Source organism: Anastrepha obliqua, chromosome 5 (genome assembly GCF_027943255.1).
Source record: "Anastrepha obliqua isolate idAnaObli1 chromosome 5, idAnaObli1_1.0, whole genome shotgun sequence".
NCBI classification, from domain to species: domain Eukaryota; kingdom Metazoa; phylum Arthropoda; class Insecta; order Diptera; family Tephritidae; genus Anastrepha; species Anastrepha obliqua.
The window spans coordinates 120,587,279-120,604,674 of record NC_072896.1 but is presented as its reverse complement, the minus strand read 5'-3'; the positions used below and the strand labels follow the sequence as shown (position 1 = coordinate 120,604,674).

Sequence of the window (17,396 nt, the reverse complement as noted above, 5' to 3'; positions counted from 1 at the left end):
GTATACCGGATGTACATGTACGACTATGACCTGAGTGTTTTCTCTTTATAAATATATATCTACCCAAGTTTTTAAAGTATTTTTGTTGATAAAACACTTAAAGTAATTAAGTGCAGTTGTTAAGTGCTGATTAATAAGTTTGTCGTTCACAGTTCGGCTTTCGTTGCTCGTGGCGCGCGGTACGCGGTCCGCTGCCCACCTGTGTGCAGCCGCCGTTGTTTTGTTAACGAGCGCACAACGCAACGACAACGACAACGACAGTTGCAATTTTCGCTATCGTTGCCGCTGCTGGCATGTTGGGTGATAGCAGCGCAATTGTCACGACATTCGCTCCTCGTTCGTTTACCGTGGCGCATCAACAATAAAATTATTCGTTCGTTCATTCGTTTCTTTCGGTTTGTTCGCTTATTATTTTACTTGCTATTGCAGTATACACTATAATTTGCTGACGTTTGGAAATTCTGATTCGAGAAGTCGTCCGTAAAATTCCAAACATAAAAGATGTGAAATATTTGTTGTTGTTTAAGCTACAGTTGTTTGCAAAAAATGTATTTATATACAAACAAACAAGAACTCCAATTGGAATCACCTTGAGGTGATGGCAGAAGAAATCAGTGACAACACATACATATGTAGATAACAGAAAAATTACAGAAAAAAAACGTTAACAACAACAACTAAAATTGAGGTGCATGCAATTGTCTTAGCTCGCTCGTTTGTCTGTTTGTCTGTTTTTGTGTTTTGACATGTGTGCATATTGGTGTGTGGAAATGGAAATTGCCACAAAATTGAATTGAGAAGGCGAAAAGGCAAAACAGCAAAGTGCAAAGTTTGCGAAAAACAATAATAAAGCAGAATTAAAACATAAATATACACACAAGAGCGCGCGCATAAAATGAAAACACCAAGTGGGTACGTCGGAACGGTTGTGGATGTCGAGGAGTCGTTGCTCATTTGATTTCAGGGGGAATATATATACGTTGGCACATATGGAGCATCTTGGCAGCGGTAACATAAAGTGAAAAACGCGCTATGGCGAACAGTGCAGTGTTAAAATTTCAATTCCATTTATCAAATGAAGCAACAAAAGAAATCGCAACCAATAGCAATCAACCAATATTAGCGTTAAAAACATAAGAATATTTAAAAGTTTCAATTGCCATCAACGCAATTGTTTTGAAATAAAAAATTTATAATTGTGCGCCTACGAAACAACAGCAGGAAGCCGATAGCAACAGCAGCTATACTGGAGGCAGTCAATCATCCGTCGATTGCACGGGGTGGTGAACGGGCGTTTTGTAGCGATTCCGCTAGCAAATAGGTAGGTAGCAAGATTAAATTGGGCAACAATTTCCTCCCATCTTCTACTGCCGTGCGGCACTGAGCAGAGCACTTTTCGCTTGATTAGGCAGCCCCACAACGGTGGCAGCAACATCAATAACAAAATGAAAACCAATAAACAAAAAAGGCAGCGGTGGCAGCGGCTACAATACCAATTTGCATACATACATATGCAAGTATTCATGTGTAAATTAACCATATTCGTACCTATCGAGCGCCAGCGTCGTCACATTGGCGCTGCCCTGCTTTGCTTTTGCTACGTATGCCTAGATACCTATGCACATACATACACACATACGTTTGTATAAATGTTTTGTAGTAAATGGCGTTTTCAGTGCTGCCGTGGCTTGTGGTAATTTAATGTCGTCGACGTTGTCAACCTATCTCTTTGTCGGTTTTTTGTTTTTTTGTTTTTTGTTTTTGGTTATTTACGATGATTTCGCTTTTGCTTTTGTTTGTGTTCTTGTCATGCGCTTTTCACCGCTGCCACTAATTGAATGACGTTGCCGTCGTTGTCTGCGTTTGGCCACTATTCCCGCCGCGACGTTGGACAGTGTGGCATAGTAAAAATCGAATTGGCTCAGAGCATGAAAAGTGTAACTACAAAAATCAATATTGTGATAATAACTACAATACTATTTTACATGTGTACATATGCGTGTATTTTACTGTAGGTACATACACACAAACAGATGTATGTAGTAGTAATACAAATTATTGTTTTGAAAAATATGAAAAATGCTTTTCCAGTACCTAATTGCCTTGTTCGGCCGCCGTACCCGAATGAGATGGTGCGTGACTTCGGGTATAAAACTCCAAATGATCGAAAGAGTTTTTTCTAAAAGCGATCGATCCCAGCGAACCGTTGCAAACCTCCGAGTGTATTTCTGCCATGAAAAAGCTCCTCGTAGAAAAGCATCTGCCCTTCGGAGGCGGCATAAAACTGTAGACAATAGAAAGAGGAGCTCGGCTAACCACCCAAAAATGGATGTAAGCGCCAATTATTATTCATATTATTAATTGCTTTTATCCAGACTTTGACGCGCTTAACTTAATGCCCTGCAAACAAAGCGTCAAGACAGTGCAAGAAAAATGATTGACACAGTTGTTATTGGTTTTGTTCATAAGTGCATTAATCGATATGAATCTACGTTTAAAAATTAACAGATATGTATGTTGTAGAAGTATTCGCTTAACCTGCATTGCTCATGCTTCTTCTTATTATCTAACTCTGCAACCGTTTGCCGGCTTTGCCAACTGGGATCAAAATACTTCAACAGCTGCTTCGCTGGGAATATGCTACGGTCATATACATACATACATATATCAAGTACAGGTTTTTCTGAACTTCGCTTTTCATTGTGTTCAAGGGCGTCCTGCTTTGAGAGCCTTGGGCCAACAACCATATGACTACAAACTCTTTGAGGAAGTGCACAACTTTCATCAACTTTGAGCAGCTTTGCTTTATTGGTTACTAAAATATAGCATATCTCTCATTTATTGCGTGTTCAAGGAACCAAAATGTTGAGAAAAATGGCTCACAGTTTTACATTTTTTGAATTATGATTTTAAATTTTATAAACATAACTTAATTGTTACTAGGGTTAGCGCTACTATAAATGAACGCACAAACGGACGGAAATCAAAATCTGTTTTATGCATATAAAGGGTGATCAATTGGAGGTATCGGATTTTAAACTGAAATAAAACAATGAAAATTCAAATTGTTCGGGCATCTTTATTATTTTTGTGTAGAACCGTTTAAGACATTTATTTTTTAAAGATAATCGCTTTCAAATGCTGGTCGCAAATGAGCCGTAATTCGGCAATCCGAAATACCAATTTTGAATTACACGCTGGAAGACTACGACTGGTATCTCGTGAATAACTGTAGTAATGTTGACTTCCAATGCCTCAACCGAAGCTGATTTATCCACAAGGCATAACAGGCAGACTTTACATTCGCCCACAAATAAAAATTCAAAGGTGTAATATCACACGATCTTGGTGAGCAATCCACTGGTCCGAGACGAGCGATAAATTGTTCACCGAAACGAAGACGCAGTAAATCCAATGTTTCACAGGCTGTATGGCAAGTAGCGCCATCTTGTTGGAACCAAATGTTGTGCCGGAGATCACCTGCTTTCATTTCCGGCATCAAAAAGTTGTTTATCATGGCGCAAAAGCATTCGCCTTTCACTGTTACATTGACGCCAGCCTCGTCTTTGAAGAAATGTGGGCCGATGGACTGGAGGAATAGTCCATAAGCCACATGAAACAGTTGTTTTCAGTGGATGTAATGGTTGTTCTTGAATGGCTTTGGGTTGCTTTTCACTCCAAATGTGGCAATTTTGCTTATTGATGTAGCTATTAAGCTAAAAAGGGGACTTATCGCTGAACAACATAAGTCGGCTTGAACGCGTGATGAACACTTTTCACAGAGCGTCGATGTTCGTAACACAATTATACGATTTGTAAACGCTGTTGAGGAGTAAGTCTTTCCATTATGAAATGGCAATGAATACTAAAAAAAGTATTGAGTTTGACAGTGGTCTCGCGTGATCTGTCAAAAAACCCTATTGAGGAAAAAGTGCCTCCAATCTGATCACCCTTTACATATGTATGCATGTAAATACGAGACTCACATTGCTGCCTGTATCCACCGATCATACATAAATAAATATATAAAAACTTCGTTAGTTTCTAAAGCATTTTAACCAAATTTAATTTTTCTAGGAAGAGTCAATTGAATATGCACATACATACATACATATGTATATATTACATTCGTATGGGGGCGTTGCTACGCCTGTTACATAAAACATTTAAATACACATACATACGTCTATCTTTTAATTATCGTCCCCTATGCTGATTTCGAGCAATAGTTCTGCACAAGTTTATGAACTACTCCGATTCTAAAGTTTGAAAAAATTAATGTGGCATTGAATATTTGGTACAACTAATGCGTGCGGGTACACAAATTAATAGTTTGCTTTGATGTTATGGTAGCGAAGTTGTCAAAACAATAAAAAGAGCAAAAGTAGATATTTTTGAAATAAATATGCATACATACATACAGATATGTATATGAAATTTTGGTTGATAAGGAAGTAGAAGTCGCATGTAACGCTGCTATCTATGCGAAAGCGTACATAAGTATGCATGTTTATGTGTACATACATATGTACATGTAACGGGGTTTCCAATAAGAGGTGTTACTTTGATATTCAAAGAAAAATGCTATTTTTTAATACAAATGATCGGATGTTTATTTCATTTTAAAGAGGAAGGTATGCCGTTAATAGTGGAAAATAACATCAAGGAAATGACCACCACGACCACGCTTACAGGACAATATTCTTTTCATGAAATTTTCCATAACCGAATTGCTGCCCTATGCCCTCGATAGCCTCGCGAGTTTCATCTTTGAGGTTTTGAATCGGCTCGCGGTTGTTGGCGTAGACCTTCACTTTCACGTGGCCCCAAAGAAAATAGTCACAAGGTGTTAAATCACAAGATCTCGGTGGACAATTGTGATCACCTCTTCGAGAGATAACACGGTCCGGAAACTTTTTCCGTAAAAGATCAATGGTTTCGTTGCTTGTGTCGCACGTAGCGCCGTCTTGTTGAAAATAAACGATGCCCAGATCAATACCATCCAATTCCGGCCATAAAAAATCGTTAATCATCTCTGCTGTTTAACACCTAACACCTGTTATTGGAAAACCCTTTACTTATGTATATGTCGGAAAACAGGCATTGAAGGAAACATATTTGAATGCATACTTTCAGAGTACTTGTTGGCTTCACAAGACTCCAATCATAGTGGGCAAAAACAAAACAAAAAAGTTTACACATCCTACTGAAGCTGCATTAGTGGGACCACATCACACCACCCACAAACTAAATCTAAAGAGCTTTCAAAGATCGTTCCCACGGCAGTCGGTTCTACGGATCTCTATTCGTCCAAGGACAGTCACTCCAGCAGCAGTCACCGTACATGTATGAGGAATATTTATGCTGCAACAACAACAATCTTTCAAAGAAGTAGTGGAAACATATTATTTATAATTAGTGTTGCAAACTGAATTACCGAATCGCATTTAATTTGCTGTAATCTTAAATACTAAAGGGTGATTAAGTTTCAACGGCCGGTGCTGATTCTGAATAAAATACATTTTTTTTAGAAAATTATCTTTATTATGATAATATTGGTATGTCTAAATTACGTATGGAACAAAATATTGGCCAAATGACCGCCGCGGTCTCGGCGGCACACCTGCATCCGATGGTCCAAAATTGAACGCCCGTTTTCATAATAAGCCTGAACAACTTTAACGCGTTGCTCGATTGTGTATCTTTACATGGTTCAAATTGAGTTAGTCTGAAATTGAAAAATGTCGAATGCAATGCAGAAAAAAACTTGATATTTAGGTGTGGTTCACATTCAACATCGGCCTTTGAAATTTAACCACCCTTTATAAAAGAAAAAAAAAATTTAAATGACCGGTCTGCATTTTTCTACAATCAGTGAACGCTCAATATATGTATGTATTATAATAAAGAACATTTCAAATAAGAAAAGTGACAGAGATATGATCCCTTTTCCGAAACTGAGGAAGGAACTTAATTTAATAAGTTAGTGAATTGACTTTGTGAATATTCAACATTCTCTGAGAAAGGATGTGTAACCTCAAGAGATCCAAGCCCGCTATTTTTTCAAGCTAGTGCCACTTTTTAGCACAAACAGAAAAATTTCTTCCTCCCCAGTAGAAATAATTAAATGTAAATGCTTCCCTGCAAAATTGTGGGGAAAATGCTGCAAAACTTTTAAATACAAAAAAAAGTTGTGTAAATTGATTATTGATGATTTGTCATAAATACTCAAAATAATTGCGTATTTTTGAAAAATGCCAACGTTGCGCTTTCCAAATTCATATTAAAACTTAAAATTGCTAAACAAAAATAAAGGAGCTAAAGCTTCTTTTGTTGGATAGGTCATGCCAAATGGGGTTTTATGAATAAATGAGAATTTGAGTGTATTAGAAAAAGTTAGTTTTCACGGTATACTGATTTAATTTTGTCACCTACTAAATAAGCTATGAATGAACGAACAAATCAAAGCCTCTGCTGACTGTTGTTGGAGATTTTTCCGATTGATGGCATTGAAAATAAAATTAATTAAAAATTATTACTAATGATACCCGTAGTGAAAAGATTTTAGAAGTGCAACTAAGCTCAGACCGTTAATCGGTTCTCAGCGGATCTGAAAAAATCAACTGGTTTCTTGACGTTAAGGAGAAAATTGTGATTGTGTTGGTGATATACAGTGCCTTATTTTACCTTTCAAGGTTGAGCTTGTAAACCTAAGTCGAAATTAATTTTTTTTTCTGTTCAGATACGTAATAAATAAACACATTTAGAAAATACCATTTTTTTAATATAATATAGTTTTTTATACTTTCATTAAAAGAAAAGTTATATCACTGAGAACTTTTTATTTTTCAAGTGTGCTAATACTTTTTTGACTCACTGTATGAAAAGAATCAACACAGCCTTCGCTCTGATTGGACTACAATTTTGTTGTTCACCATACCTGATGGCCAAACTTGGCAATCTATCATTCCTGGGTGATGCTGGAGGTCCCAAAAAACTCTGTTGTTAGTTTATTTCACCACGCATAAAACTAAATAGTTGGCTCCGATTTAATGCCTATTTCCCTCTAATTTATTTTTGCGTGATGAATTGAGCTCAGTTAAGTTTTGGTAGTGGGACTAACCTGATTTTCTTAATACGTACTTTGTTGCTGGTAATTGCAAAGAACATACTCGTATAAAGACAAGAAGCCGCAATCTCGGCCTGTTTTTTGAACAAAACTCGGGAAAGAAATTTTACCACACAAAAAATTAATTTTTCTGAGTTTATTCAATTTTTTTTGGCGGATACGAATCGCTTGCAGCTTGATTCTTTTTATATTTTCTGCAGCAATGGCTTTGACAAAACTAAAACAACTCAGCCAATTCTATATAAGGGCAAAATAAAGATAAATAATATTAAACACAGTTAAAGATAGCAATTCTGGCCCTTGAGCTGATTTCGTGAACTGTATTATAACCAAAATACCAATGCATGTTTTAAGAAATTCAATAATGACAAAAGAAAAATTTATATTGCCGATAATTTGTTGTTCTAAGTTTATCTGCAGTTGGTTGAAAATTACTCATAAAATTTATACAGCAATTAATCGGCACGCTATGTGATTGGCTTAGTGAAATAACTACTATCAGGTCAGTCCATAAGATCGTACGTTTTTTAAAGGTGGTTTTAAAATTTAAAAAAAAAGATGTTTAGAGTGTTTATTAATCAATAATATATTTTCCTTCACTATTTACAATGTCTCCCCAACGTTTAGGCAAATTTAATTCCCCGCTCAAAAAATTGTTTGTCCTTGGACCCAAAATACGCTTCGATATCCCTTTTTATAGCTTCTTTTGAGGAGTAGTTCTTGTTACTCATATTGGATTGAAGTCCACGGAAAAGGTGATAATGACAAGGTGCAATATCCGGAGAGTATGGTCCCATCCGAGCTCGTTCAGCTTGCCTAATGTTTGCCTTGCGGTATGAGTTCTTGCGTTGTCGTAGTGAAACAAAACTTTGCGTCTATTCACTAAAGACGGTCGATTTTTGTTAAGTGCCTCATTCAGGTTTGATAGCTGATGGTAATAATAAGAAGCAGTTATCGTCTGTTTTGGTTCCAGAAGTTCATAATAAACAATACCGGCCATATCCCACCAAATAGACAGGAGAATCTTCTTGGGGTGAAGGCCATCTCTAAGGGTCGGTTCTGGTGTTTCACTTTTGTCTAACCATTCACGTTTACGAACAGGATTATTGTAAAGGACCGATTTTTCATCACCAGTAACAATACGGTTCAAAAAACTTTCTTTTTTAAGCCGTTGCAGCAGCTGAGAACACACATTCACTCTCTGCTGAAGGTTGGCGAGGGAACGTCTATGCGGAACCCATTTTCCTAGCTTTGAAACCTTTCCCAACTGAACCAGGTGCCTGTGAACTGTTCCATGCGATGAATTTAACCTCTGAGCTATCATATCGACTGTCGAATTTGGCTCAGCTTCCACGAGTTCGAGAAAGGCGTCGGAGTTAGAGACTTCAGGACGAACAGCGTGCGGGGCATCCTCCACGTCGCAGTTACCACTTCGGAATTTCGAAAACCACTGCGCAGTCCATACACTCACGGTATCCTCTCCGTGAACAGTGTTTATTTCTGTAGCAGCAGATGTTGCATTTTTACTACTAAAAAAAGTACAAAATATGCCTCTTATATGCGTTCGAAGGTTCGATTTTATTTTTCCATTCCCCTGCTTCTATCCGCGATTAAAATCACTTGTTGAATGCACAATATATCAAAAAAAATATAAATAGTTTCGTTATATTCCGCGAATAATTTTTTGTATACAAAAATCGAACGAAAGTGAAATTATGGGTAAAATACGCACGAACTTATGGACTGACCTGATACATATAATCATAAGTATGTGCGGCTAGAGGTCGCGCCAATTGGTGTAGGTTTGATGTGAAAATTTCAAAATACTCGAAAGCTAGAAATGATAATAAGGTGCTTATCAATTTTTACGAAAAATTAACCCCAGTCAAAAGCTACTCATGTAAAAGGCTTGATTTTACTTAGCTAACATACAAATATGTATACGTACATATGTATGTATAATTTTCCACCATTTACAATATTATTTTTCTTCGACACCATTCGTATCTGAATTTTGTTCTAGCTCGTATATGCAGATAATTGATAAAAGCAAAGGAAACAAGGAAAGGAACGACGACATAGACATAGCGCAGCGAATAAAGATCCAGCGGCTACAAGTCGTCCGAATGGATACAAACGCTCCGGCTCTGAAAGTACTCGATGCGGTACCAGCTGGTGGTAGTAGAGGAAAAGGAAAGCCTCCTCTGCGTTAGAAAGATCAGATGGAGAAGGACTTGGCTTCACTTGGTGTGTCAAATTCGTGCCGGTTAGTACGAGAAAGAAACGACTGGGGCGCTTTGTTAAACTCGGCCAAAATCGCTTAAGCGGTTTTCGCGCCAATTAAGAAGAAGAAGAAGATAACTTCATGAAAGAACTCAAATGTTAAGAGTAACGAATTACATATTTAGAGTACCAACCCCACAATTTCGAAAGTTCTAGCAATATTGACAATATTATGGTACTTATATACTTGTATTGTTGTAAATGTGTGTATGTACTGATGATTGAATCTACTTTTCCTTCAATCATTAAATTGTTTTTTTTTTGTTTTGCTAAACAAAGATAAATTTGCCAAATTTGATAAAGTAACGTCTTGTCGTAGCTTCTCTGAAAAACAAGTACACGATTACAATTTTATACACACGTTTGTACTTAATATATATACATACATAGCTACATAAGTATGTATGTATGTACATAGGTATAGCAATTTGTTTTCGAAATTTCTGCTTGAATTTCTACCGTGCACGCTATGGTGTTTCGAACGACGCTGTGCTAAAATAGTGCAATGTTGGTTGGGTGTTTGATTGCTCGCTGTAAGCCACAGCGCATACCCCACCACTTAAGTATGTGTGTATGCCTTTCGATATGAACCGCATCGCATCGCATCTATGTATGTCTACTAAGGCAACGACTGCTGCGGCGACGCCGCACTGCTACGTGCTCCACATTTTCCCCTCCGCTGATTCGTGTTATAACATTTCCATGTTATTTAAACGCATCTTTTTATTATTATTATTGCTGGCATTTGTTGTTGCTGCTGTTGTTGATGTCGCTACCGCTATTATTTCTGTTACTGCTGTTGATCGTACCATTCATTGTTGTTGTTATTATTATTGTTTTTGCTGTTGCTCGTCAATTTCGTACTTTGACTGATTTTTTCGCTGTTTCAGGGTAAATATTGCGACGAGCGTGTTTAGCGTTTCTTTGTGTAGCTGTTGGTTGTCATTGTCGTGCACAAACGCTGATGTCGCCTTCATTTCACAATTTTCATTTAAATTCTCTGATTTTGAAATTGTTTCGCATGTAAATTGGGGTTCCTCTTTCGCCTTTACGTGGCCCGGTCGGTGCGGAGCGATGCGTTATGTCGCAAATGCCAATATACATACATACGCACATATGTATGTACACGCTCGTACTCTTTTAAATTTCCATACTGTCGTAGTGGTGTGTGCGATCGCTTTCTCTACCGCTACCGCGCCCGCAAGTGCTGTCGTACCACCAGCGAAATAGCACAGAGCGAACACTTAAACATTTGCTACTCACTCCCATTTGTTATTGCCTCTCCATGTGTCTATTGTTTTTATCAGCAATTTTTTTTTTGTGACATTGCGCATCGCACCGCCCTAACCCCAGACCCAAGCGCTTCACCTCAGATTACAACGCAGCCGGCTAAAAAGTCAACGAGCCATATGCTCACGCTCTATTACAATAGTATTGTTGTTGCTGCTGTGAGTGTGCAAGTTTTTCGATTTTGTTTTTGTTTCAATTACAATTTTATGAGTGTCTGGTGTTATTGTTGCTGTTTTTATTCTACTTTAATTCTGCTAACGTGCGCTATCAGCGCTGATATTTATTGTAATTGTCTTGGATTTTGTCGTGGTTTTTTTTTTGATAAACTAAGCGAATTGGTTATACAACAACGTTCATTTAATTTACATACATTTCCGCCGAGTTTATATACCTTTGCCTACAATACTACAATAACCAAGCTACAAATATACATATGTACAAGGGTGCATACATACATACATATCCACATGTATACATCTCTACAAACTTGCGCATGTTTATTAGGTGCCCTCGTGTACTGGTGTACCGCGGCCATACATAGTTTCATCTGTATTTTTCCATTATTCATTTCTCTATTTTACTATCTTTTCACTTTTATTCTATGAGTAGTTACATACATATGTACATATGCACATTGGTGTTTATTCCTCGGTCATGCGTATTTCGCTTTTGCTTTCAACGTTGTCATATTTTTCTCACTTGTCTTTTGTCTATTTTGGGTGTTTCCGTTTTGTTGTGTCCTTCTGCTTGTTTGTCCACTCCACTCACACCCACAACTTAAATCATCACCACTGCTAGCCCACTCCCATTCCCATTTCCATTACCATGGCCATGTCCATCACTCACTCACCCTGTTGCATCCTATTTCCGCTCGTCAGACGGAAATTCCATTACACTGTTGTTAGCCCACAGCGTGAGCTTGCGCACACCCACCCCACAGACACCACGGCAACCACTTGTTTTCTCAAGCAAAACAAGCTGTACCGCCGATTAACTGCACAGTGTATTGGCCCCTTGCCCTGCGGCGTTAAAACAACAGAAATGTTGTCCTACTTGCTTACTGGCTTACTCACGTAAATTACTGTGGTATACAGTTGTTCTTCGATCGTACTTTATTTTTTATGCTTTGCTCGCTCGCTTGCGTGCTAAGTACTCGTATGTATAAGTACATACATGCAATTATATTTAGTTCTCATCATTGAGTTTTGTTATTGTTGTTGATTTTTATCGAAGTAATGTTTAAAGTGTGGGTCACTACTAAAATGTTCATGCATTCCATGCAAACATAAAATCCAAAGGTACAAAGCGAAAGTTAGATAAACCTCGCCTGAGGTCTATTCTGAGACGATAATAAAAATCTTGTTATCGGCAAATAAAAGCAGGCTTTTTCGCTTTCTATTCACAATTGTGGGCATTGAAATATGTTAACACTATTTGAAAAGGCCTCAAGTGGTTACTGGGTGAGGCAGCTGACCAAAGAGGCCCAGGAAAGCTCATCTTTGACAGATGGGTGGTTCGGCATGATGGTTCCACATCATTTACAGAGATGTTGCTGCTGTGGAGCGCCTCAGCTACGACTCGGAAGATTGCTCAATAAGGATATGCGAAATTTAAGAACCAAGTAGTTCCCAGAGTCGAAAATATCTCGCTGTATTGGTTTTATCAAGGATCTTGGCAACTTCTGCAGTAAGTATTGACTTTCAACGCCGATTTCGGTAATAACGGGCGATTTTTTAGCTATTATCTTTTTAAACAGTTGGTTTAAACATCTGACGCACGTTTCGTGTTTTGTTTCACTGTCAAACATCTTCAGTTTGGTCTATAAATTAACCATGAATCGTCTTACAAACGAACAACGCTTGAAAATCATTGAATTTTATTATAAAAATGCGTGTTCTGTTAAGAAAGTTTATCGCGCGCTTCTTTCATTTTATGGTCAGTTTAATGGACCCACTAAAGCGGCTATTCGAGCTGTTGTGACTAAATTTAGAACCAAATTTACATTACTGGACATCAAACCGCCAACACGCTTACGTAGAGTGCGAACTGAAGAAAATATTGCAGCTGTATCGGCCAGTGTTAATTCTGATCATCAGTTATCGATTCGTCGCCGTTCGCTGCAATTGGGCCTATGTTACTCAACAACGTGGAAAATTTTGCGAAAGGATTTAGGTGTAAGCCTTTCAAAATACAGCTGGTGCAAGAATTGAAGCCGAACGACCTACCGCAACGCAGAATTTTTGGTGAATGGGCTCTTGGAAAGTTAGCCGAAGATCCACTTTTTTATCGAAAAATTGTGTTCAGCGACGAAGCTCATTTTTGGATCAATAGGTACGTAAATAAGCAGAATTGTCGACTTCGGAGTGAAGATCAGGCAGAAGAATTGCAAGAGCTACCAATGTATTCAGAAAAGGTCACAGTTTGGTGCGATTTATGGGCTGGAGGTATTATTGGACCGTACTCTTTAAAGATGCGGCGAATCGTAACGTAACTGTGAATGGTGAGCGCTACCGAGAAATGATATCCAACTTTTTTTTGCCCAAAATGCAAGAGCTTGACTTGCATGACATGTGGTTTCAGCAAGACGGTGCCACAGGCCACACAGCACGCATAACAATGGACTTGTTGAAAGGCGAGTTCGGTGAACATTTCATTTCACGTTCGGGACCTGTCAATTGGCCACCCAGATCGGCTATGTTAAAGCTCATGTCTATTCAGACAAAAGCCTGCTTCAATTAACGCATTGGAAGACAACATTAAAGCATTTATATGTGAGATACCGGCCGAAACATTGGAAAGAGTATGCCAAAATTGGACTAAGAGGATGGACCATTTGAAGCGCAGTCGCGGTCAACATTTGCATGAAATAATCTTCAAACATTAAATTATATGGACTGTACTATCGATTTGAATAAAAATTTCATGCATTTTTCTGAATTTTACGTGTGTTTTTTTGAAAAACTTTCCTATAGCTCTTAAAAAATCACTCCTTATAAAGTGTATGTATACATGTAAATCAGAAAGAGTCCGATTTGTATTTAAATGTTTATATTATGAAATATAATGCAAGAGCTCAATGAAATTAAATGTGTTACAAATTAAATGGTTATAAAGTCAAAAGTTTAACCAAACAATATTTTAATCAAATTTTAAGAAATACAACTGCCGCTGCTGAACTTCGGCTGGCTACTCGTTGTTAATGTTCTCGTGCTTTCTCATCTTCAACGACACAGGATTATCTTCTCGCAGTGGATTGATTGGGGTGCCAGTTTACATACATACATATATAATGAGCGCTTACTCCAATTATTGGGTGTTTGTGCGAGCTCCTCCTTCTATTTTTGGTGTGTGTCTTGATGACGTTCCACACAATGACGGGATCTACAATTTTAAGCCGACTGCGAAGGGCAGATGATTTTTTATGAGGCGCTTTATCTTTCATGGCAGAAATACGCCCAGAAGCAAGCCATTGCCTGCCGTGGGGCCACGGTTATTAGAAAAAGCCTCGAAGACACAAAATCCTGGGCTCGTACCTACTAGAGGATGAAGACTTGCAAATGCTCACTCTTAAAAAGCTTCTCCGATTCCTTGAAATACCAATTAATTAAAATTAAGCACTTAGCTGCGCCCCTAGATCAATCCGGTCGCAGTGCATAAAGGCCTGAGCCTAACCTGTGCAACCATTACCATTACAATTTGTTAGATATGCAGCAGTCTTTCACCTCTTCCACGCTTGTCACCGCTGACGTTTTAATTATCTTTTATTTTTAATCACTTAATTATTTTTAATTTATTTTAATGTATTTAATTACAAAATATTTTTTATTTAGACTATCAGGCATATTTCGTGTTCCTGGTTTGCTTCATAGGACGCTGATAACATGCGGATTGTGTTGCAGTAACAATAGACGAGCGAGGCTGCCTACTGCACCAGCTTTTTTTTATGCTATCTACAACTTTCTTAGCGGTGGTATGGAGGCACACATCTCTTCTCTACCCCTAGTCAGAGGCCCGAAAAAATGATGATTTTGAATAATTTGCTAGTCAATTGCTTTATTTTACAAAAATAAAAACAAAGCATTCACCAGGTTTCGACGTGACTTCAGCAAAATTTAAAAAATAAAAATTAATAATTGTAAAAGAAGTTCCTTGCGGTGATCATCAGAAGTCCTTGGCGATTCATCTAAAATCAATCGGATAAGAGAAATTAGTTTTATTAATAGATAATCTTGTACCCGATCGAAGCTTTTTTTAAATTAACAATATGGCGGCCTCAGGAAATATTTTTCAGATTTTCCATAAAAACCCAACAATTAATTGTTAAAAAAAAGTCGAAATTTATGAAAAAAAACCTTCGATCAGGCACGAGTTTTTATGTTTTTTAAAAGCAGTATGAATTGTATTGAAATCCACCAAGCGGATTTCAAGTTACAGAGATAATCAGTTCCAAAAACATAATTCGAGAAAAACGCTTTTAAAGTTTTGCTATCGATGTGTGTAGAATTATACGAATTATTTAATTACTTTCACTATGTCATCTATTGCCAACCCATATAATACTTCTTCAGCCGTCATAGCAGCTTCCAAAATATCGATTTGCTGTTGCCTACGTAGCATTCTACCTTGTCGAGTGTTAACGTTAGCGCGCTTATCTGCCACTTTCATATGTGCAATATCCAGCTACTTGCTCCCGAACGCTCCGGAGCGCCCGAGTGCCCTTTGTTAATTGTTGAATAACTTGAAAAGTGTTTATCGGATTCATTTAAATATTTTCACACAATATTTTTAAGATATTATACTTTAAGAAATCGAAAAACCCCCAATTTTTTGAAAATTCTGACTACCCCTAATCCCTTTATTGACGCAGAAATCGCCTAAGCGATTTTGGCCAAGTTCAGCAAAACACCCCAGTCATTGCTTTCACGTGCTAACCGACGCCAATTAGAAACGCCAAGTCAGTCAAATTCTTCTCCAATTGTTCCCTCTTAAGCATAGTGCAAAGTTCGATATACATTGTGTAAAATAAGTACCCGGAATTTATAATTTAAACTCTCCCGGGAATACCTGACACTTCAAATTTGGTTTTTTCATGTTGGTACACATGTCCTTGAATGCACAAGCCTTATTAGAACGGGATCTATTACTTAGTGTGTTTTATTCTGCAGCCAAAGTGAGTTGATCTTTTGTTTACTTGGCGAATTTAACTCAATTTTTTGCAAAAAGAGCATCGGAAGGAGGTCTCTGAAGACATGGTTTCCCGAGCTAATACGGACCCTACGTTCATGAAACGCATAATAATTGGTGATGAGACATGGGTCTACGAGTACGATATGCAAACCAGTCAGCAATCGTCTGAATGGCGCTTCGAGAACGAGCCGTATCCAAAAAAACCACGCCAAAGCCGGTCAAAAGTGAAGGTTATGCTCACGGTTTTCTTTGATTACCAAGGCGTGGTGCACTCTGAGTTCCTTCCAGAGGGCCAAACGCTTAATAAGGAATATTATTTATCCGTTTTAAGCCGTTTACGTGAAGCCATTCGCCGTAAACGGCCCGAATTGTGGAAGGACAATTCGTGGATTCTGCACGACGACAATGCGCCATCGCACCGAGCCTTGATTGTACGCGAATACAAGACCAAAAACTTAATAAATACTATCGAACAGCCACCGTATTCGCCAGATCTCGCACCCTGTGACTTTTTTCTCTTCCCAAAACTAAAATTGCCACTTCGGGGAAGGCGTTTTGAGTCGATTGAAGACATTAAAAAAAATTAGCTAAAGGAGCTGAAGGCCATCCCGGCGCCGGCCTACCAGCGAGCCATGGATGACTGGGTTGTTCGTTGGAATATTTGTATCGGCTCAAAAGGAGCCTATTTTGAAGGCGATCCAACAAATAATGATGAATAATATGAAAAAATGTGTTTTTTTTTTTAAATTCCGGGTACTTATTTTACACAATGTACATTGCCGTGAAATATGCGTGAATTTTCGTATGTATCTCACGGCAAAGGAGTAGCCAGTTAACGCTGTGAAAACAACGCTCAACATGCCAGCAATATTTTTCCATATCTAGTATTTAAATGCGACATGCGCATTTTTCTTGTCAAAATTTGCCAATTGCTCATAACTTCGACGTTTCTTCACATCTTTCAGTCAATGTTAGTAGCAACATTTCACGGCAAGCAAATGCACGTTGCTGGCAAAATCCACGGCTGTGAAGTTAGTACTAGCTTTATGGCAGCGGAGACTTTCTTCTTCCGCTGGTACCACCTTCGAGCATTGTCCCGAATACATTTAGAGCCGGTGCGCTAGCGGAGCCGCTGAATCTTATTCACTGCACTATGTCGACCTCTGCATACATCTCATACGTGTGTATGTATGTGTGTATAAGATTTAAAATGCCTGCCATATACCGCCGATCCTGGTTGCCTCCTATCTTTTACAATGAGATCTCGCAACGCGCGCCCACTTTTGAGGATTGAAAATGTGGCTTTAATATGGTTGTATGTATGTATGCGTATATGCACGCAAATTACATTTTTATCTCTTCCTACCTAACCTTACCTAAGACAGCGTAAACGAGCAAAGCAGCGGTAATAAAAACACCTAAGTATTCTTTTATTTGCGTGCAAACCACATTCATGCCATTTCATGGAATGGCCTATTACTACTAATCTACGTTTGAAGCGTGTGAG

General features: G+C 38.2%; 1 protein-coding gene across 2 annotated transcripts in view; it reads left to right on the top strand.

The window, feature by feature from the left end:
* Positions 1-266: 266 nt before the first annotated feature.
* The window catches only part of LOC129248077 (serine-rich adhesin for platelets-like), a 63,180-nt gene continuing 46,050 nt past the window's right edge, over positions 267-17,396 (top strand). For both annotated transcript variants that reach the window (XM_054887511.1, XM_054887510.1), the window contains exon 1: positions 267-1,321. The gene's annotated coding sequence lies outside the window, so the exon portion shown is untranslated. The remainder of the gene's footprint in view (positions 1,322-17,396) is intronic.